The sequence below is a fragment of the Acomys russatus genome, chromosome 18 (assembly GCF_903995435.1).
Source record: "Acomys russatus chromosome 18, mAcoRus1.1, whole genome shotgun sequence".
NCBI lineage: Eukaryota > Metazoa > Chordata > Mammalia > Rodentia > Muridae > Acomys > Acomys russatus.
In genome coordinates, this window is record NC_067154.1 from 39,472,699 (window position 1) to 39,495,685 (window position 22,987).

The 22,987-nt window shown below is 38.9% G+C and overlaps 1 pseudogene; it reads left to right on the forward strand.

Annotated features, from left to right (window-relative positions):
• The first annotated feature begins 796 nt into the window (after positions 1 to 796).
• On the forward strand, positions 797 to 12,311 carry LOC127202309 (glyceraldehyde-3-phosphate dehydrogenase-like; annotated as a pseudogene).
• The last annotated feature ends 10,676 nt before the right edge of the window (positions 12,312 to 22,987 follow it).

The following is a 22,987-nucleotide window of genomic DNA, read 5'->3' on the forward strand; positions in this document are numbered from 1 at the left end:
ATGAGTTTGTCCACATTTGTGAAAATAAGGCTGGTATAGACAGTAAATGAGCATTTTGTGAGAAGTACTGCTTTATGAACACAAAGAGACAAAGGGAGGAGGAGAACAAAAATCAATAAAATCCTATGTATTTTGTATAAAGCCTATATGTTTTGTGTATATATACAAAATAAGCCTATATAAAACGTATATTTGTATAAAACATACACAAATATATAAAATATATACACAAAATATATAACACTATATATGTATATAAACTTCAATAAAAGGGTTTTTATTATTTAAGGATTATGAATAGAAATAAGAAGTAAAACAGAATTGAATAGACATGTCCATCTATAATAATGACCTAAAAATCTGTTCCTAAAGGCCTACCTCTGTAAATTAGGCCAAGTGTCCTCAAAGAATAAGTCCTAACCACTACTATAACCTCAAACTCCAGATTTGTTTCTCAGTTACTGAAAAAGCAGACTATGGGGTATTTTGGAAACACTAGCCACAACAAAACTGTGTGAGTTGTGACAAGCACATTAGGATAGCTCTTTTGCTCACGAAAGAAATCCACTTTATTTTTCATCCTGCAAAACACCTCAGTAGCAGAGGCATGTTGTTCCCAGGTGACATTTATCAGCCTATCCTTTCCTTTCTTTTAATTCTCTCCTCCTGTGTCGTGCTAGGTGCATGAGAAGGACAAAGCTGGAACACTGAAGGCCCCATCACTGCATTTATCTGGGTCTCTGGGATCAAAGGAAAGTTGGGGGTGGTGCCCATCCACAATTAATCACCGATAGTGATGTCTTTATTGGCCACTGACCTTGCAGTGAGTTATATGAGTAATAAGAAGGTTCTCTGTTACCCCAATCCCAGTATTCTTGGAGGAAGACATAAATCACTCCAGCCTCATGAATTTCTCATATCTACAAAGCGGACTCCCAAATTTCCCACAGAGGATGCAGGGTAACCACTTATTTTTCCAGTTTTTTCAAAAATAATTTTTCAGCTTGTTCAACTGTCACACAAGGAGGCCAATGATTGAGATGATCTGGCTGAGAGTGACCCGAGGATCCAAGGTGAGTGTCAGCAAGGAGCCCGGGGAGCAGCAGGGAGCTTCCATCATCCAGTTTTGAAGTTGTTTGCTCTACTTCTCCTGTAACCTTATGCTCGGAGCAACAATCATGGTAGATCGCCTTATTCTGTTCCATTAAGAACTGAAGCATGCAATAAATCAAATTCCACAGTGACATATCTGGCTTTGGTGGCATGAAAAGTTGCTTCTTTGCTGAAATTCAGATGAAGAATATCTGGATTTTGTAAATATAGTTCTCTATATTTCCTTTTGACTGAGACTTGGAACTTACGTATTGTGTGGTACCGGGGTGGGGTGGGGGGGGGGAAATTAATGAAATAGAAGTGACAAAAAAGTGGCCTCTTTTAGAAATACCAAAAACATCTTGGTGTGATATTATTGTGTGTGTGTGTGTGTGTGTGTGTGTGTGTGTGTGTGTGTGTGTCTTTGAGGGGAAAAAAGTGTATTTTCAGCATCATTCTTTTAAAATATATTTTATTATCCGTTTAAGAATTTTATATATGCGGTGCATTTTTATCACATCCACCTTACTCTGTCTCCTACCTCCTCTCAGCCACACACACCACTTCCAACTTCATACCCTCTTTTGTTCTTGTTCGTTCCTATAATCCACTGAGTTCTATTTGTACCGCCTAATTTTAGGGCATGGTTGAACGATGGGACCACCCCCTTACGGAAAACTCTCTCTGCCCTGGCAGCCATTAACAGTCTAACAGCTCCTCAGAGAGGGATGGGGCTCATTAGAGTTCTTCTTTGTATTCTAGAACGTGGACTATAAGCCTCTTTTTAAGTAACAGCTAGTTTCTAAATGCAAACATCTAAGACTAATTTACAGTACACAAGATACAAAAATATGCTTTAACAATCAACCACATAGGTTTCTCTTAAGAGTAGTCATCGTCATTTTAGTTTGTTAAGGTCAGGAAAAAAATTCAGTGCTGACAAGGACAGTCTGTGACAAAACTTTTAGGCAAATATCAATTTTCTAGCTACCAGTGAAGGAGTCTGATCACAGGATAAACATGATGAGGTGCGCACACCTGAAAGTTATAGAATTAAAATAGTTAGTGTTTATAGGCTCTTTTTTCAATATTCATTCTTCTTAGTCATTATTTTGACACTGAGAGAAACATAATAACCCCAGAATGTCATTTTGCCCCTAAGAATTCAGTTGCCAGTGGACAAAATAAAACATACCTATGCATACAACTAGGTACAAGAATAGCTAAGGTAAGTGTCTGAAAACTGGAATAAACCATGGTTTAGTAATTTGGAACATAAATATGTGTTTCAACTACGATAATACAGTTTTCAAAACCCAAACACTTGAAGACAGAATCAGGAGGCTCAGCAGTTAAAGGTCATCCTCAGATACACAGTAAATTGGAGACCAACTTAAGCTACCTGCCGCTCTTCTCAAAAAAAATGTCTAACTACAACAATAGCAAAGATATTTCAATTTCTGTGAAAGTTAAACATCTGACTTTGGCCTTAGAGAGGGATGATAATATGATATACAAAAAAATGGAAGTTAAATCAAGTCACAGTGCCACCAGAAGCAGTCATAAAATGCATTAGAAGTAACACCGATATCTTATGTCTAATGTCCACTTGACAAATGCTAAGGCCACTCTACATATTTGTGTGGCTTAGTTCACTTTATTCTCCCTAAAGCCTGGAGTGTGAAACTGTCAGTGTTAAATCCACTCAGAAGCCAAGACTTAAATCACAGGCTCATGGTAACTTGCCGAAATGAGTGATGAGTTGGCTACTTAACGCTGAGTCCGGTTCATACCTGCTGTGTTATCTGTGTGCTTGGTGGACCAGTTTGGTTTTGAGAGGTCAGAAAGATCGTACTAAACAATGCACATTATGGTTGGTGTCAGACAACAAAAGTCTCGTAATTATTTTGAAGCTGAGAAATCAATAATGAGATAGTTCAGAAAATCATCAGATATCCACAAACATGTTTGATTTGGAATACGAGCACTGCACTCAAAGGGGGGACTGGCCATGAAGTAAGAATGGAAAAGTACAGATTTGGAGAAAATGTGTTAATATATAATCCAACATTCTTTTCTCAATTTAAAATTGCATTCACTCCCATCCACTGCTGGGCTCTCTAAATTTGACAGGATGACAAGATAATCAATCAAATGGTGTATTTAGTCTATTTTTTTTAGTGAATGAAGTTGCTTCTCCAAAGTAAATTACAAACCTGTGGAGATTATTACTTAATTGCATAAAGGTAATAATAGTACAGCTGTGCTTGTCTAGTGGCCTCAAGGAATTAGTACTCCTTTGAAGAATTAACTAATATGTATGCAAAAATATCAGAACTTATTAACACAGACTCTCTGGATAAATATTTCTTTCGATGTTTTGAAGAGCCATATTCAAAAACCTTTACATAAATGATTCATTATCATAAATGAATCAAAACCAGGAAAAATATTTTAAACACAACACACATTATGTATTTCCTTCATTTTTAGGAGTTAGATTCTAACCAAATTGCTTAAATCCACATTCTAGCATTACATCTCATGTCTCCAAATGAAGTTTTTAGAACCAGGAATTGGTTATATCTAATTGAGTACTTGCCCAAGTTCTTCCCATGAGATTCCCCCAAATAACCAGGTTATTGCCAGAACTGCTGGTAAGGCTATTGCTGAAGACAACAACTCATTGAGTGTGGGGCCCATGCCAAATTCTGCCATGTCAGAAATCCTGTGCTTAGGCTGTATGCTGTGACCTTCAAGTTGCTGAGCTTTACCTCACCACAATGTTCTAGGCTATCCTTGGACTATTTACCTTTGAAAGAAGTAGAGAAGTCTCAACTTGGAACCACCCAGAGGATCTAGGAAGTTCTTACAAGGAACTACTCAGAGAACTAGGAAGTTCTACAGGGAGCGAATTGGGCTATTGCATTCTTGCCCGGGGGCTAGGGTGAGTGAGATAAGAATAGATCCTATTGACCTTGCCCTATATATGTTCCTGCAAGTAGGCAATAAAGTGAATCTTGATCAGAAATTTCCTGACTTGATTCGTTATTTCTCACGTCTCTGTATCTTACTTTCAATCCCCACTCCCTCTTTCAGGTGAACCCTGATTCGAATTTTTCCCCCCGAGGGCTGGGACCAGACATTTAGCGCCTGAGCAGGGGACTGAAAACGAGGGTTTAAATGAGGGACATTGCGTGGAAAGAAGAGTGAAAGGCAAGTGGACTTTTTTGCTCCGAAGCCACAACTTCGCAGAGAAACAGCAAGGAAAGAAGAATGAAAGACAAGTAGACTTTTGCTCTGAAGCCATCAGCTTCGCAGAGAAATGGCAAGGTAAGCAACGCAAATATGGGACAGAGCAATAGTAAAGATTTATGAGCCGGGCGTGGTGGCGCACGCCTTTAATTCCAGCACTCGGGAGGCAGAGGCAGGTGGATCGCTGTGAGTTTGAGGCCAGCCTGGTCTACAAAGTGAGTCCAGGATGGCCAAGGCTACACAGAGAAACCCTGTCTCGAAAAAAAAAAAATAGTAAAGATTTATTCAGAGAGACATTGGAAAAGAAGTTTCAAACGCGAGAAATAACGAATCAAGTCAGGAAATTTCTGATCAAGATTCACTTTATTGCCAACTAGCAGGACCATAAATAGGGCAAGGTCAATAGGATCTATTCTTATCTCACTCACCCTAGCCTCCGGGCAAGAATACAACAGCCTAAATCGCTCCCTGTAGAACTTCCTAGTTCTCTGAGTAGTTCCTTGTAAGAACTTCCTAGATCCTTTGGGTGGTTCCAAGCTGAGACTTCTCCTTTCTCAAGAAACCACGGACATACTTCACTGACAAAAATCTAAAAATTCATCCAACTGTCCTTTATTTACCCTTATTCCTTGTGTCTCTGTATCCTACTTTCAATCCCTGCTCCCTCTTTCAGGTGAACCCTGATTCGATTTTTCCCGTGGGCTAGGACCCGACAATTGAGCATGGAAAAGTCCAGTAAGTGTCTACATAGAACCTACAACACTCTGCCATCATCAGAGATGCTTCCTCCTGCAGCATATGGAAACAAATACAAAGACCCACAGCCAGACATCATGCAGAGAGTGAGAAAATCTTGAAACATTCTGCCCCAAAAGAGATGTCTCCATCAAATCCCTTCTTAGGGGTCCAGGGAGAGCTTCATAAGTGGAGATGTAAAGAGTACAAGAGCCAGAGGGGATAGAAGACACAAAGGAGTCAAATCTTTCTAGACACAACAGGGATGGCACTCATGAACTCAGAAAGACTGAGGGGGCATGCACAAAGCCTGCAGGGACCTTCACCTGATGGAGTCCTAGAGCTGAGAGAAGTGTGCACGTGCTCTGATCTCTAACCCAGAAGCTATCTCCAATTAATAGATACTTGCAAATGAAAAATTAGTTTTCCTTACAGGACTCTCACTGAGGAAACAACGTACTCTTAAGGGTGGGCCCCATGTGAACCAGTAGACAGCAAGAGAAGACAAACTCAATGGCATCTTTAGAGGCTGTTTGTCTTATACTGTTTGGTTTTTTTGTTTTGTTTTGTTTTGTTTTGTTTTGTTTTTTCGAGACAGAGTTTCTCTGTGTAGCCTTGGCCATCCTGGACTCACTTTGTAGACCAGGCTGGCCTCAAACTCACAGCGATCCACCTGCCTCTGCCTCCTGAGTGCTGGGATTAAAGGCATGAGCCACCATGCCCGGCTTGTCTTATGCTATTAAGCGAGGGATTTTGTGTTGGTTTGATTTTTGGTTTTTGGTTTTACCTTTGTGATCATATTATGGTTTCCAGTTGTAGATTTTTATGTGATGATTATATATGTGAAAATGTGCATCTTTCCATCTACATGTGTTTCTTCTACTTTTTCTTGTCTGATTGTTTTTTCATATTCTGATTATATATATATATTATTCATGATCCTTAGATGCCTGGGATTTTTTAAAGAAGCAATAGAAAGAGTGTGGATCTTGATGAGGGGGGAGAGGAGGCACTGGGAGAAGTAGGGGAACAAGAAACCATAGTCAGAGTATATTATATTTAAAAAGTCAATTTTCAATAACAAAAAAATTAAAACATTTCTTAGCTTGAAAGCTTGTGTGGAAGTTACTGTTCGATTCTTTTCGTGCACTTTGAACAAAAGGACGCAGATCTCATTGGTTTGTATTCACCGCCATCTGTGTCATTAGCAAAGGGAAGCATAACTAAAACAATGCAAGAGAAAACTATGCAAATTCAAGCTAGCTGTCACAATGAAACTGCTAAATTTCACAAAGATCAAATTCCAGTACACCAAAAATGTTTCTTGGGCCTGCCTAGAATTTCTCACCTCATTAGGTGCGAAAAACATAAATTGAGCACTGATTTTTTTTTTTCTCTTCCAAATTTTGTCCACGATAAGAACAGTTGGAGAAACGAAGCTCTCTGTAGCCTTTAGGTCTGGAATTTGCAGGCGTGAGAATAGTGATTGAAGGCTGGACCCTTTATAGATTCTGGGCACTTGTTCAGTGATTGTTTTTGAATCTTCAAGTCATTTGCTAAATAATGAATTCATTCTCACATTTCCACTTGTTTCTAGAACACAGAATTAGCACTTTTTTTTAAGAGAACATGAGAGGATGTCAAGATTCAAACTACCTGGTCAAAGGCAGTGTCACAAAACTCCTCACTCCACAGCATATGGTTCTCAGATGAAGACATACCTCTAGATGCTGCACGTGTTTTTTAATTAGTTCTTTTATTTTCAAGATTATAACGTAGCTACATCATCTCTTCCCCTTCTTCTTCCTCCCTCCAGACTCTCACATGTACTCCTCCAATTCAGGGCCTCCTTTCCCACTGTTGTGGTTTGTTGTTACAGGCATGTCTTATTCACTTCCGTCTATACGTTTCAGTGACACCTGCCTGCTAGAAATCTAGGCAGGATTTGGTCTCTACACATATCAATACACTCAGCTTATAAAGGTTGAAAACTCTGACTCGACTGCCCATCACGTGAAAGCACAAATTCAAGAGTTTTAAGTACTTAATCTCTACCATGCAGTGAGGTTTCTATTATGAGATGGAAAATCAAGAGTACTTGGGATGGTGTCCAACATAAGACTAGCCAGGCAGAGTGTGGCTGTGCTTCCAAACTGCTGCTTTATCACAGTTCTCCTCAACATCTCTAAATGGGATTGCTTACATCCTGTATCACAAAGTCCAGTGTCCAGAAAGAAATGCTCTGTGCCTTTATCATGCACCTAAAGATGGGCATTGTTTAAAACAATGTGGAACATTCAGTATTTTCTGTAATTTAACCCGAGCATCTCTCTTTTCTTATAAGAACAGCAGAGACCACTGAATGTACTCCCACACTTGATACATAAGCATCATACATTTCCATGACAACTTGCACATATTTGCTGCAAAAAGTGAAACGTGGTTGAAAAAGTGAGTAATACAAAAGGTCATTTCATCTTCCAATACTCAAAATATTTCTACACCATACTCCCACTCACTCCCACCCTCAAAAGCAAAGGACTTTGAAGATTGAAATAATAAAGGGTAATTATAATGGAGTTTAATGAAGCTGGAAAATAAGGTATTTTATATTAGTGACTGTGTTATAATTAACTCTGGTAAATGATACCAAAATGAGTACTTTAGCTTCCACTATTCTAGGCAAGAATCCGAAGGGGAAAATCAGTGTAATCATGTGTTCTTCCATAAAGTAAAACAAGAGTTCACCTCTGTCCTTTTCTCTAATGTGCAAGGCTTCATATATTCTGTTGGGGAGGGAAAAGCCGAACTAAGGGACTATGAATGGTAATCCTTACACACAACTGGTAACTTGCAGCCAGTGAGCCTCAGCTCAGATTCCTAGGTGAGAACCTGTGGCTATTTCAGAAGGCATGCGACTAATCCATTACCAGATCACTAAACCAAAGATGAGGTTGGCTTTACTGGACTGAAGACAGAGTTTTTAATGTTTATCATACTTTTACGCATGAGCGAGAAGGGAATAAGGAACACCTGTTACCACAGGGCAACAGATGATTAGCAACATTTTAGAACCTGTGACATAGCACAAAAGAAACTTTTCAGCATGCTAAGCCTGCACTGTTATTTAAATAAACTGAAAACCCGAACTATAGACTACCATGTCACGTGTCATCATCATGAGGCGTCTCTCCATAGTCACGGTTCAGTGCCCCTGGCTAAGTGCTAGGGTTCTCTGATGAAGGGCTGTGTTCCAAATTCAAGACCCCGCTGCACAGGATGGCTAAGAACTCTGACACTCCATTTTCATTTTATAAGCCTAGATGGGGAAAATGCAACAATGAGCAAGAAACCTAAATAGCACCACAATGAGTCCTCTTTCGGCTTGCTCTAAAATTTGTGTGTGTGTGTGTTCCCGCCTGTCCATCTGTCCATCAATCCATCCATCCATCTGTCTGTCTTTCATTAGAATTATTCATATTTATCTTAATATATACATGGACCCAAATCTTTACGAAAGGTAGAAGAATCTAGAAAACTAGTCATTTAAACAAAGCCTTAATCTTTCAAAGTCTCAGGTGTACTGTACTCACCGGAGAACTACAAATTGGAGATTATTTTTTTCTGCAAATTTCTTTTGTTGTTGTTTATTTGGGTGTTTTTTATACAAGGTAGATTGTCATTAAATGTGGTGGTTTGAATAAGAATGACCCCCCCAATAGATTCATATATTTGGATTTTCAGTCACCAAGGAATAGAACTCCCTCCTTCCCTCCTTCCCTCCCTTCCTTCCTCCTCCCTCCCTCCCTCATTCTCTCTCTCTCTTCCTCTCTCTTTTCCTAGTTTTGCAGACTAGGATGCAGAATTCCCAGCACTTCTTTAGTACCTTGTCTGCCTGCATGACCCCATTTTCCTTGACAGATGATAATGGACTAAACTTCTGAAACTGTAAGCAAGCCCCAGTAAGCAAGCCCCAAATTAAATACTTTCTTTCTTTCTTTCTTTCTTTCTTTTTTAATAAGAGTTGCCTTGGTCAGTGTCTTTTCACAACAACAGAGAAGTGACTAAGATAGCAAAAGATAGACAGAGATCAAATTTAGGAATCTAGAGTTCACATATGCATGTTTACAGAGCATCTCATAAATGTGGACCAGCAGTGCCAGTACAAGTAAGAACCTAGCGCCTCAAATGTTTCGTTTGAACCTGTATATTCACCCTGTTCACATGTGTTTGATTCTTTTATTCATCATGTTATTCATAGTTTCCTAAGTCTGTGTGCTCAGTTCCATCTAAAGATTTAACATCACCCACTTGTGCTCAGAGAAAAAGCAAAGTACACTCAGTTTTTATAGTAATAGGCACAGATTCTTTCCTGGAATTTGTATGATCTTAAGTTTGAACACTCGGCCAGTTACCAGCACAGCTGTGATGTAATTTAAACACTGTTTTCTCATCTTCATGGCCATGATTTCATTGCAGCTTGGCAAAAATACTCTACAGCAAGCATGTCATCTCCAGACAAGTACCAAGAAATGGTATTAGGGTAAATTTTAATCCATACATACTGCTACTGGGAATTTATTTACCCTTGACTGATCAGTCAGGGTAAACATATAATTTTACCCAGCAGAGATAAACAACATTATAGATAATAGATTTTTTGAAGTAAATTTTCCTCAAAAATCCACCCAAACTGTATCTCAATTGTAACCACTCTAACTTCTTGTTTACTGAATTACTGACAATCTCATTGGGAAAACTTCTAAGAATCATTTTACAAGCATGGCAACAGTGCACATGCAAAATCTAAGTGCTTCCACCTGGGCTTACCTAGAGTTATTTTGTCTTCTCCTTTAGAACCAGTTCTGTCTATAACTTTCTTCTCTAGAGTCTAAGAATTAAAATCTTCTAATCACCTTGCACATAGCTTTTCTGTTCCTCTTTTTCACTGATTGAAAAATCCCCTCATTCCTTCCTTCAAAATGCTCTTTGAAGTTTTTCATCCTCCACTTTGACTGTGTAATTATTCTGTTATGAGCTAACATATGAACCCCAACAGCCATTTCTTAAATGGTCATATAGATATCAGATTCTACAACATTGCAAAAGAATGTAAGCTGTTACCGCCTGATCCATTTCATCATCACTAAATCAGATACAACTATCTCCTTCATTAGGACCTTCATGAAGGTGCACATGTTAATCTCAATATGCGTCATTGTATATTCCACTCTAGATGTGGCCTTCTAAAGCTTTTCCACACCTGATATGCCTAAGACCATTTTAGGAATTCCAGATATGGCTCGCTGCTCCTCCCTGTTCCAGAAAGAGCTGCATCTTTCCTTTCTGTGGCAGCCTTATTCCTTAGACAGAACGGTGAAGGTCAGAGTAAACAGATTTGGCCCTATTGTGTACCTGGTTACCAGGTTATTTATCTAGCAAAGTTGAAGATTGTTACCATTAATGGCCCCTTCATTGACCTCAACTACATGGTCTACACGTTCCAGTATGATGCTACCCATGGCAAGTTCAAGGGCTCAGTCAAGGCCGAAAACAGGAAGCTTTGTCATTAACGGGAAGCCCATCACCATATTCTAGGAATGAGATACTTTCAACATCAAATAGGTTGATGCTGGTGTCTGTTGACTCTGTTTCTTAGCAATTAAACTTTATTATGCAACCCAACTAGCTTATAAAAGAAGGAAAAAGGTTAAAGGGACGAAAGAGTGAACCTTCCGGTAGCCGTTCCACGGGACGGATCCTTAGGTGTCTCTCTGGCGTGCTAATCCAGCTTGTCCGCTGCCCCTGCATGCTCTCCCCGCTCCTGACTTTGTTATTCTCTCTTCCCCAACTCCTTCAGTCACGTGGGAAGGACCGGCTCCTTCTCCCAGTGAGGGTCCATTAGAAAGACAATAGTCCAGGTGGGGTTCCCAGGTCTGTTTCCTGAATTCCAGACCCAGGATGGCTCCACTCAGTCTGTCACAAGGTATTCATGGGGTGCCCCAAGGGTAAAGCCCGCCAAGACTGCTCCCACCTGTGACAAAGCTTACTCCTTCCCACAGGTGTCAACTATGTTGTGGAGTCTACTAGTGTATCCATCACCAGGGAGAAGGCTGGGGCCCATGCCATGCCTTCTGCTTACCTTTGAGCTATGGACCTCTGCTGGGAGAATGATTTGTGTTGTTTATGCTGCTGGAGAAGCTTGGCTGTACCTGGATGTTTGGATTACCTACCACTCAGAGACTCAAAGGAGCTCAGGCAGGAGAACTTTTCCTGGAGTGCCTTCTTTTCAGCCTGCCCAAGGGTCGGGAAGGGATAGAGTCTTGCAGGTGGCTATGTGACTTGATTATAAATACGTGCCTTGTGTATACTAAACGTGGGGGGCGGGGCTCCTGGCCTTCATATCTCCATGTCTCTGTTCTTCCCCCATCTGCACTCCTTCTTTCAGGTGGACCCTGGTTCAAAATTTTCCCGCGGGACAGGACAGGCTCACTTGAACAGTGAGGCCAAAAGGGTCATCATCTCCACCCCTTCTGCTGATGCCCCAATATTTGTGATGGGTGTGAACCACTAAAACTATGACAACTCACTCAAAATTGTGAACTAAGTTTCCTGCACCACCAACTGCTTAGCTCCCCTGCCCAAGGCCATCTATGACAACTTTGGCATCGTCGAAGGGCTCACGACCACAGTCCATGCCATCACTGCTACCCAGAAGACTATGGATGACCCCTCTGGAAAGCTGTGGCATGATGGCCATGGGGCTGCCCAGAAAATCATCCCTGCAGCCACTGGTGCTGCCAAGGCTCTGGGCAAGGTCATCCCAGAGCTCAACAGGAAGCTCACTGACATGGCCTTCCGTGTTCCTACCCTAATGTGTCCATCATGGATCTGGCATGCCAACTGGAAGAAGCTGCCAAGTATGAGGACATCTAAAAGGTGGAGAAGCAGGCATCTTAGGGCCTACCATGGGACATTCTGGGCCACACTGAGGGCCACGCTGTCTCCCGCGACTTTAACAATGACTCTCATTCATCCACTTTAATGCTGGAGGTGGCATTGCTCTCAATGACAACTTTGTAAAGCTCATTTCCTGGTATGACAATGAACATGGCTACAGAAACAGGATGGTGGATGTCATGGCCTACATGGCCTTCAAGGAAGAAGAAGCCCTGGACCACCCTAGCAAGGACAAAAGAGCAAGAGAGAGGTCCTTGGCTGCTAAGTAGTCCTAGTTCCAACTCAGCCCCTGACACTGAGCATCTCCCCTCAGAGTTTCCATCTTAGACCTCCCAGAATAAAAAGATGGCCCCAGGGAGCCCTACTCTCTTGACTACCATCAATAAAGTTCACTGTACACACATACACACACACACACACACACACACACACACACACACACACACACACACATAAATAAATAAATTCCAGATTTACAAGAGTATAAAATAAGTATAGAAATCAAATATTCTCTGATTACAAATCATTATGTGTATTTTAAAATAATTATCCAACATACACATAATTTAACCACTTTTTTACATTTACTTACAGCTTATTTACATATAATATGCAAGTAAACTGCATCTTTTTTTCTATAAGGATAAGAAAGCTTGAGGAAGAATGGAAGACAGTTTTACTCCTAAAATAAACTCACTAACTATGACTTATCATAATATAAAATACTTTTTTGTGTGTTATTTTTCCAAGTTCCTGATTGTTTCATAACTGTTCTTACTGTATGTAGCTTATTATAAATAAATAAAGTCCATATGCACTCGGGAAAAAATTAACTGCTTATTAAAATGAAAGCAAAGGTTGTATTGTTGCCAAGTTTGATATTCTAACTTCAATCCCCAGAACCCATAGGTGGAGAGAGAAAAGTAACTCCCACAAGTTGCCCTCTGACCCCCACATGTGCACCATGGCATGCATGCTCCTCTTCAGCTCTCAAAAAGAAAAAAAAAAAAAAAAGTAAGCTTATAAATATTTTAAAAATTAAAGCAATTGTGAATATTAATAAGATTCATGTTATTTTTATTTTTATATAAAGAATTAAATACTGACCAAATGTTTAATATTGTAGAAAACAGAGCATTTTTAAGATTTTTTCAGAGTTTCAGATCGTGATTTGATAATTATTTTTATTTTATTTCATTTAACTGAGAATGCTGCATGGTATAAAGAAACAGTACAAAATGTCAAAGGTTATCATTAAGACCATTTCAGAAGATGTTAGAAATTCTGCCCTTGTCTTGAGCCAAAATTTATGTATTTTGCCAAAAATTATTTAATTTAAGAAGACAATCAACTGTTTGCGCATATTTAATTGTGTGTGTCTTCATGTTATGGTGTGCATCTGGAGGTCAAAGGACAATTCCCAGTAGTCAGTTCTCTCCTTCTGCCATGGAGATTTAGAGAGTCACATTCAGATCATCACTTACTGCCTTTACTTGCTGAGTCGGTTCCATCAAACTCGAATCAGCAACCCAAACAATATTTTAAAAGTAAAACATTCTAATAAAATACAGTCTAAAGATATAAAAATTTATTCTGTGCTGAGGAAAGGCAGGAAGAAAATACTAAAAGTCTTTGCTTTCTACAATTAAACACTGTTTTTTTTTTTTTTTAAATATGATTGGGCAAATCTACATCTTCACAAGTCACTGATCCACTGAGTCATAGAATAATTTTGCAGAAAACAGACAACCCATAGGTTCTTAGAGAAAAACAATACTCATTTATTCAGTAACTTTTAAGTATTTTTAAAGCTATTTTGTATATTTTGGTGTTTTGCCTACATGTATGTCTGGTGCCCAGAGGAGCCATAAGAGGGGATCTGATCCCTGGAACTTGAGTTAGCAATGGTTGTGATATGGGTGTTGGGAATAGGACCTGGGTCCTCCAGAAGAGCATCTAGTGTTATTAACCACTGAGTCATCCTTCCAGCCCCCTCAGTACCTTCTTACCAAGTACCTACTCCATAACAAGCAGTAAATATACAACTAAAAAGAAAATAGAGTTGTATTCTAATCGATAACACAAAGGCCAATCAAGTAAAAGACATAATTTCAGATGGCTCCACACAGTCTGCACAGTAACACTTACATTAAGCTACACTCTGTGCAGGAGGGGACCCTTGGATTCGTGTGTTTTACGTGGAAGTTTTTTTTTCCTTCACTTAAAGTTTTTAACCTGCTAATTTCTATCCCCAAATCAGCTTTGGCAGTCACTGAAGTTTAGGCATGGCTAGCCGCCTACTGGTGCAAATAACTGTTGGTTGGACTTCATTTCTTCAAACCAGAATGGAAGTAAAATATTATTTTAAGAATTAATTATAATTGAACATATGCCAAAAGTACATAAAGAAAAAAAAAAAAAAAGCTTTGGCATGTTCCCCTGCCAGAATAGAAATAGATTTTGGACTCAATTCAGTTTCTAGTAAATTAATGTCCAAAGCACACAAGAGCAAATGCGCACACTTTTGTAATCTCAGCAAAGAGGCCAAGGTACATACGAACCTAGAATTTCATCTTTGCCTCCCTCGCAGAGGGTAATATTAACCACAACCTGTCTTTCGTGCTTACTAGTCAGTCTATGTGAGCTTCCTGAAGTCCGACTACGGATGCTTCATTTAGGAATGGAGTTTTATTAATCCTCCTGAGAGATACAAATATTCTTTCCTTCCGAAAGATGAGAGTGAAGCACGAGGTGCCGAGCTAACTGGCCTCCACATGGACCCGCCAAGTGCCACTCACTGCACTGTGTACACGCACCAGAAGAGCCATAGTCGTGCGTCTACTCATTGCAGCTTATCAGGTTATGAGTCTGCGCCATTCATTGTGCAGAACTGTGGGGATGTAAAAGGAAATGGCAGTGCCTGCCAGGAAAGGGTTCATAGTCTGGTGCAGATGACAAAATGCACAAAGGGTTTTAATGTGTGTTAGACTCCAATCCAAGTGAAAGAAAGCAGATCTATACACAGTGTTTGTTCCTCAAGGTCAAGGAGAGAGCCAGGTCTCTTCATAGGAAGCCCAGCCTCACTCTGCCGCTTCTCTCTAATTCAGCCGTTTGCTGAAGGCTTTATTTTGTTTTCTAAGATTGTACAGTTGGCATAATCAACAAATTAGCTTAAATATGTAAAATAAGCTTTAAAATAGATTTAAACACTACTACAAATTATTCTTGCTTATTATCTCACAAACATCAATGATAAATATTATCAGTTGCAACATGACATCCGTCACACTATTTACTGATCCTTTGTAATTTCCTGTTTCCTTCCATTTTTCAGGTTATGCAATTAACTTTAGGGTTTAGTTAATTAGGAACCTTTATAAATTCTTTGAAAGAAAGAGAGGCAACTATGATTGCTATTACATTAAACAAGTTACTGTCTTTGGTTTAACAAAACACAAAGCATAGCATGTGGTGCATGTTTTCACCCAGAATCATGCAAGATTCTGATAGTTTAGACTGACATGCTCAATCTACGTCTGCACACGTAGGGAGTGTATTTGGCTTCTTTTTCTTATAATCACATTTGTAATCAAATCCCATGTGCACAGTAGTCACTTTAATTTTCAAAAAAGCCTGTGTTCATTGTACTAGTTTTCAGGCGACAGCTTGACAAGTTCAAAAGGACCCTGTGCTGGGTTTCATGACAAAGCCAAGACTGAGTTGGGCAGGCTTTTTTATTTTTTATAACTACTATAAGCTGCACTAAATTTACCAAAGTAATTGGCTAATACATCCTTTCGGAAAATGTCGAAGCCATCTAACGTCTTCCTGTTTACCTTTAGTGAAAGCTGCTTGGAGAGAATCTTCTTGGGTCTCAGTCACTTACATATTTTAAAAGTGTGCACAACAGTCCAAAAGAGCAACACAAAAATTAAATGTGGGCATAATAGAAAAAAAGAAAAAGAAAGGAAAACTATTGCTTATCAGGGAATGGGTATGACTAAATCAATCACGGATTATTTTATTATATGCGAAAATGACATTTTAAAAATAATATAGCATCCTCCAGAAAGCATAAACTATAGAAATTGGTTTAATGTCTATTAATTTAAATCAGCTTCTCCTCCTTCTTGCACAACATCCAGATAATTGGAGTAATTTTAGGGAACCTTTTTAATTACCTGGGCAATTGGCTCAATCTTCTACCTCCATCTTCTATTTCACTTTGTGGATTAAATAGCTTTAAAAAAAAAAAAAACTAGTTCCTCCCTTTTCTCCTTTTGGATCGTTGTTAGTTCCCATGAAGTTGTAAAACTAAAGTGTCTGAGATGGGCAAGACATCCCAACTTTTAAATAAGTTCAATTCCATATGATTGTCTGTTTTAATCATGTAATTACTATGTCAGAACTTTGAATTCTGTCCAGAACAGTTTCTATGGTAACATCTACATATCATCATCTTTACATTGTTTCCATAATCTAAAGTTTGCTTGAAAATCTTTCATCTAGAATATTGTCAAGCCATATTTTCTCTCTTACCAATTATGCCTTAAAGTAGTTTCATTTCTGAAATATGTAAAGCTTTTGCTGCCCACATTTTCTCTCTGCTTCTTGAGACAGAACTACCATCTTTTTATGGCATATTCTAACTCTATTGGCCTTACTCATAAAGTAATATATGAAGAGTAACAAAAAAAAAAATCATAGTTTATCTGACCTGCATATAAAATCATTCAAGTATACTACATTTATCATATTAAAAATGCATCATTAAAATTTAAAAGCAGGTACAGTTGCTCAATAAGCTAATGCTATAGTCTGAAGACTCCACTCAAGATTGCATTGTTGAATTCCCAGTTGGATAAAGGAGAGAGAAAAGCAGAGGGAGGGCCTCGAAATGACCTTGCTCCAAGGTGGTAGGGCGCCAGAGCTGCCTTGGGCTGTGGTTGAGCTCCACGCTGAGGCTCTTCACTGCACTGCATTCACACAGCAGAGAAGGAAGTGTCCTTCCCAGAGCAGCAAAAAGAAACCTCCCTGAGACGCTACACCAGTGTCACTGTGGATACGTATTTGTGTTTATAGGATGAATTTATAGCTCTTTGCCTGTGTGCACAGATTTGCTTGTCAGAAAGCATGTGAGGGCGGGGGATGCAGCATAAAGAAATTTAATGATAAAAGCCTAGTGGAAAAAAATTTAACCTTCATAAGAGAATTGTCTACCTATGAACTCTTAAATAGTCACCTTTATTACAGGTTAGTTTATTCACCTCACATCAGCATAGGAAGACCTGGACAAGATTGCTGAAATCCGTTAATTAGATTCCTCGAGCAAATATTAACTCAGCAAAATCCTATTCTTTCATAAAATACATTTAGAATTCCAAATTTAAATATCTAAATCTGCATGCTTCTTTCCTGAATACATATGTCTAACTTGTACAATATTTTCTTTAGAAAATGTAATTTTATTGGTAAACTCTCCTGATCATTTTATATACCTTTTATGAAAATTGCGCTCACCTTAAAATTAGTAGGGTTAAGATAGCTACTCACTGTTAACAAGGATGAAATAAAATAAGATAAACATAATTTTTAACTAAAATCTTTACAGAGAATTTACCCTGAGCAGGAACACACATAGCAGCCACACGGCTATTTTATCTTTCATCATCTCACCATCCCCCTTCATATTACTCTTGGATCCCCCTGTGTTTGCCATCTCAGAAGTCATAGAAATTTCATAAACTTTGCACGATTTAATAAAGATCTAAATGTACTACTCAGTGTGAGATGTTAGACATATTCCAATGAGATGTTTTAGTCACTAGTTGTAATTTGTTAGCAAGTACTAAGTTTTCTGGGATTCAATAATTGGTTACTATTAAGTGAAAAAAACAGATAAAATAAAAGCAGTCAGCAAATGACTTCTCATTTCTTAGGACAGTCTTGTTTTTGTCTTTTGTTTTGGTTTGGTTCTGTTTTTTTGAGACAGAACTTACCTGTGTAGCTCTGACTGTCCTGGAACTCTCTCTGTAGACCAGGCTGGCCTCGAACTCAGAGATCTCCAACCATGATCTTGCTTCCCTAGTGTTTGGATTAAAGGCTTATGCCATTATGCCCAGCTATGAGCATGCTTTTAATGTAGTGATTATAACAAAAAATAATCTGTACTGGGTTTTGGAAATCATATCTTTCTGGACAGATATTTTAAATATCTTACTGGGAAAACACTTTTCATTTCCCTCTCTGATACAAATACCAGGATGTAGACATTCAATTAGCAAAGTAGAAATAGGGGTCTACTTGCATGTTTTATCTTAGTAGTGGTACCCTTCAACTCTCAGCAATGAAATTCAGTTATGAAAAATAAAGAGACAACATTAAAATACCAAATAAATTAGTACATCAGCCAAAACATTGTTTCTCATTTTTAGATAATAAGTCTATGTTTAAATTCTAGAGCATTCAAGTCTCCTCAGGGTAAAAATATTAAAAACCTAAAACCTTTAAATATTATTTAATATAAGCCTTCAAATTTTCCAGATACCCAGCCATGTTTCCTTGATATAAATCTTAGGTGTTTGTGTGTTTTAGGAACCGTTTCACTTCTTTCTCATCTCTAATATTTTCTTTCCATATTCCCTTCTTGCTCTCTGTAAGCAATTATTTACTTGTGTTTATAAGCTTATCTAATACCCCACTGTGAGATAATTTACAGTTCTTGCAAAATACCTATGCATGTGTACGTATTTTAGTGTAATAGATTTGAGATACACGCAGCTTGAAGGATAACCTTCGGAGGGTGAGTTTAATGCTAAATATCACCATCTTTTTTTCCCCATCACTGAACACCCACGTCAGCAACAGCCGTGCTGCCATTTTCTCTTCCACCATCTTTGTACCCATCTTCATATCAAACGGAAATAGCAAACTGATCTTGTGTTTACTGTCTCAAAAAACAGTTCTAAAAGTTTATAAAATTTACATGATTTTATAAAAACAATACATTACTGTCCAATGTAAAAATTAAACCATCTTCTTCTAATGAAATGTTTTTGTCATTTATAGTAATTTGTATAAAGAGCATTATGTTCTTTGAGATTCAATAATTAGTAACTCCTAATCTTACCCACTTGAAGGAATGGTGGATAGCTGAATGAAGTGACCACTATTACATTAATTTATTTTGATAAGCTGTGATTTAGTGGTTGTTGTCTGATAGGCGCTATGTGGTACTTACTGCCTTGCATAATGTCATCAGGTAACAGGAATCCTCAGATGAAAGCTTGAATGTGTAGTCCTCACAAGGGTACTGCTACGGTTAAGAAGAATCAACAGTAGCCAGTCTTGACCTCCAGAGTTGGGAACAGGAGACTTAGAGAGTCACTAACCTTAACATTAGGCTTCGAAAGACAAAAGGACATGAAGGAATGTGACCAGAGTCGGATTAGATCATGAGCACATGGACATGAACAACTCCAGAGAATAACAGCCATGCTGGATTCACCACATCTGGTGAGGAAATTAAGATGTTGGAGGAGATGCATGCAAGTCTTCCTCACCTATTTACTGCCTTCTGCATTTTCTGGGCTCCATATGAAGCCACAGTGATGTGCTCCAGGGTCATCCTTTAACAATCTTGAGTATAGGACAAGGTAAAATAAAGGCAGAGTACTCAGAAATGGAGTAGGCAGCTGAGATGAGCCACCATTATGTCTAAGATGATTTCACAGGGAAGGCAGGTAGTCGTACACATAAACATTAATAAATACAAGCAAACTACTACTGTATGAAGATGCCATGCAAGAGGCTCATTTCTGTTGTCTGTTTGATGCAGTCTCTACAGAAAATCAGAGCATCCAGTGGTGGAAAGATGTGGTGCTGAGTTCCCCTTAACAGGCAAATGAACTGCTCAGTGTCTTATAGAGACAGACTTATAAGCTGTCACTTTTAGGGATAAAATATATTGTGGGCCAATATAAAAACCTGCACTCTGTACCTTTTTAAAGACATCTATATCCCTTCACTCAAAACTATTTAAAGAATTTCTGCTGCCTGGTACTTGGCTTGGCTCTTACCCGTCTCAAAATAGACCTAAAGAAATTAACAGATTAAGGATATAAAAGCTGTTTTGGAGATCACATTGTCATAAAGCTGAGTCGATGTAGGTGTCAGAAATTCTATCTGCCAAGAAGTGATGGTGGAATGAGGAATGAGTAGAAATTATTCACCTGAAGAGAGAAGTTTGGGAGGAAACATCTGTGAAGTTATGGAGTTGAGAGTGTGTCATGCTCAGAAAGCTGAAGGGGTCAACCTGAGAGACACAGGGCATCTGCAACAAGAGGGCACATCTCAAAGTACTTAATTCTTTCACAAAGTGCTTCTGATTTGCACAAGTTTTTTTTTTTTTTTTTTTTTTTTTTTAATAACATCTCATACTGTTGTTTGCATCTTGCAGTATGGGACTGAGAACTCTGAAATTAGGTCATACCAAGAATAAGTCCTAGCGATGGCAGGGTCAATTTTGAATCTTAGAAAGAAGCTTCCAACAGCAAGATAGGGAGCGGATCAGAGAAACGTGGGACCGGATGCTGAGAAGTAAATTAGGAGATAATTGCATTGGAGCAGATGGTATTTGAAGAAGAATTAAAACTAAGGAGCTGTGGCTTATGAAGTGTAGAAAAAAAAATAAAATATGTAGTTGACATCCCAAAGAAAGAACTACCTGATATGGCGGTGGAAGAAGAAGATGCCAAAAATGAGAACTTCAGGGAAGGCCTGGATCACTAGGCTGGCTAATTGCCAGTAAAGCAGTCTTGTAAACCCCTTATGAAGTTAATAAGGAACATGGTGGGAAGGAAGCAAAGCTCACTGTGGAAACCAAAGTGTAAAGTGTACTAGTCAGATGGCTAAAGAACAGGGCAAGGCTGGACCGAAGCTACAGATGGAAGATATGTGGCCATAGTAAATCACTTGGATGATGTAAGTGTGAAATGGACTAGTGGGAGAGCTAAGGAAAAGGTAGCAGGGAACACTGCCCAAAAGCTACAGATGGAGCACTCAGGAGCATAGTGAAATACCTGGACTACATACAGGAATGAAATTTCTGTGGCAAAGGGAAATGTGAAGCAAGTTAGAGTAAAATTTGGAGACAGAGGCCTGGAGCACACCAGCACTGAGAGGGGAAGACTAGGGCAGTGAATAGGAGTCAGGAGAAGAGGCTCCTGCTGAGTTCGAACAGAGTTTACAGTGAGGCAGAAAACAACAGCCAACCCAAAGTCTGCAGAGTCTAATGTCACAGTCTGGGAGGCCTTGACAGTGCTCAGGGTATTTTGTAGCATATTGCAGCTTGGCCTATGCCAAATAATAAAGCTAAGAGAGTTTCTGTTCCTCCCTTATATCACATTAAAATTTTTAGATGTGCACCATAACTGCACTGAGTACAGTAACAGTAGAAAATAGCTATAACTTTGCCCCACAAATTCAGCACAACAGCTCCAAATACAGCCTAATCTAGATGACATCCATAGATACAGTCCATGTGAATTTATGTACTGATCCCACATCACATTAGACATCTCTGAGGTAGAGGCATGCCCTGTAAAAATAAGCCCCAAAGTCAAGGAGCTTCAGAGACTCTCCTGAATCCAATTGTACTTAGTTAGAATAAAAGGAATCACCAGGCTGTAAGAATTTGTGGATAGATAAGAAATCAGTGTCTGACCACAGCAGAGTAGGAACGGGTGATGGTGATGAGATTTGCATGTGCTCATCAGGGCTGACAATTCTGCTATCTTAAAGTATGCTGGGCAGAGCCTAGGTTGTGTATGCACAATGTAAGGAAGAGAGCATGTTTGGAGAAAAGGAATTTGTATACCCATTTCCACTGATTCTGCCTGTTGAATTGGCCAATTTGTCAAAAAGAAATTTTATATTTCTATGCTAACATTCTGAAAAACATTTAGTTTCAAAACATTTCATTCCTGCTGGATCTGGAGCCCATGAAATTCCAGATATTCAGCAGGCTTAGGAAGGACGGTAGGAAGAAGTTCAAATGTGGGCAAATGTGAGCAAGGTCCTATGTCAAAAAATCTTGAAAAGGAACTAGAAGTAAAACTCAGTCTTAGAGACCAGGGTTTATTCCTCTACACAAAAAGGAGGAAGGTCATCAGGAAGAGGAGGAGGAGAGAAGAAAGGGAGGAAAGGAGGAAAGGAGTGGAAAAGATGAAGAGAAAAGAGAGAGCAAGGAGGAAGAAAGAGAGAAGAGGAAAGAAAAAAATGAATAAACAAGTTTTCTTCTTTCAATATGAATAGTCATTATAAAAGAACACACGGGGAATTTAATCGATATGAGCACATATATGCACATACACAGAAATCACACACCAGCAATAAGATAAGCCATGGAACAATATACCGTGTCGATCAGACCATTTTTGTTACAATAACATTCTCTAAGTAGTGATGTGGAACGCTCCAGTGTGGATCACTGAAACTTTGTAGGTTAAGCCCTATGTTAGCAGTTTACTGGCTGGATGGCCTGAAAGATTGTCTGTCACTTCAGCTTCTACACTTGCAAAGTGACAAAGGGACTAAGTTCTTACATGAACACATATAGAAGCTAGGCGCTTGAGAGATTGTGAGTGAATACTAAGCACAATGTCAGAATCAGCCCCTTCGATTATCAATACCCTCTACATAATGATAGAAGACAAAGGTGAATTAACCGAGCATAAGAAATAAACAGGAAAGCAAAAGTAACCACACACTAGTCTGCCAAATACATCACTGTTGCCTTTATGGGAAGTTTATCATTTGGGACATTAAATAAAAAGATTTCAAATAATTAAAGGCTTTAAGTTTGTTAAATATAAGGCATTTAAAGTTTTCCAGATATGTGGGTGAAAATAGAACAAAGTTATGCTTTGGGCATTTTTACATTTAT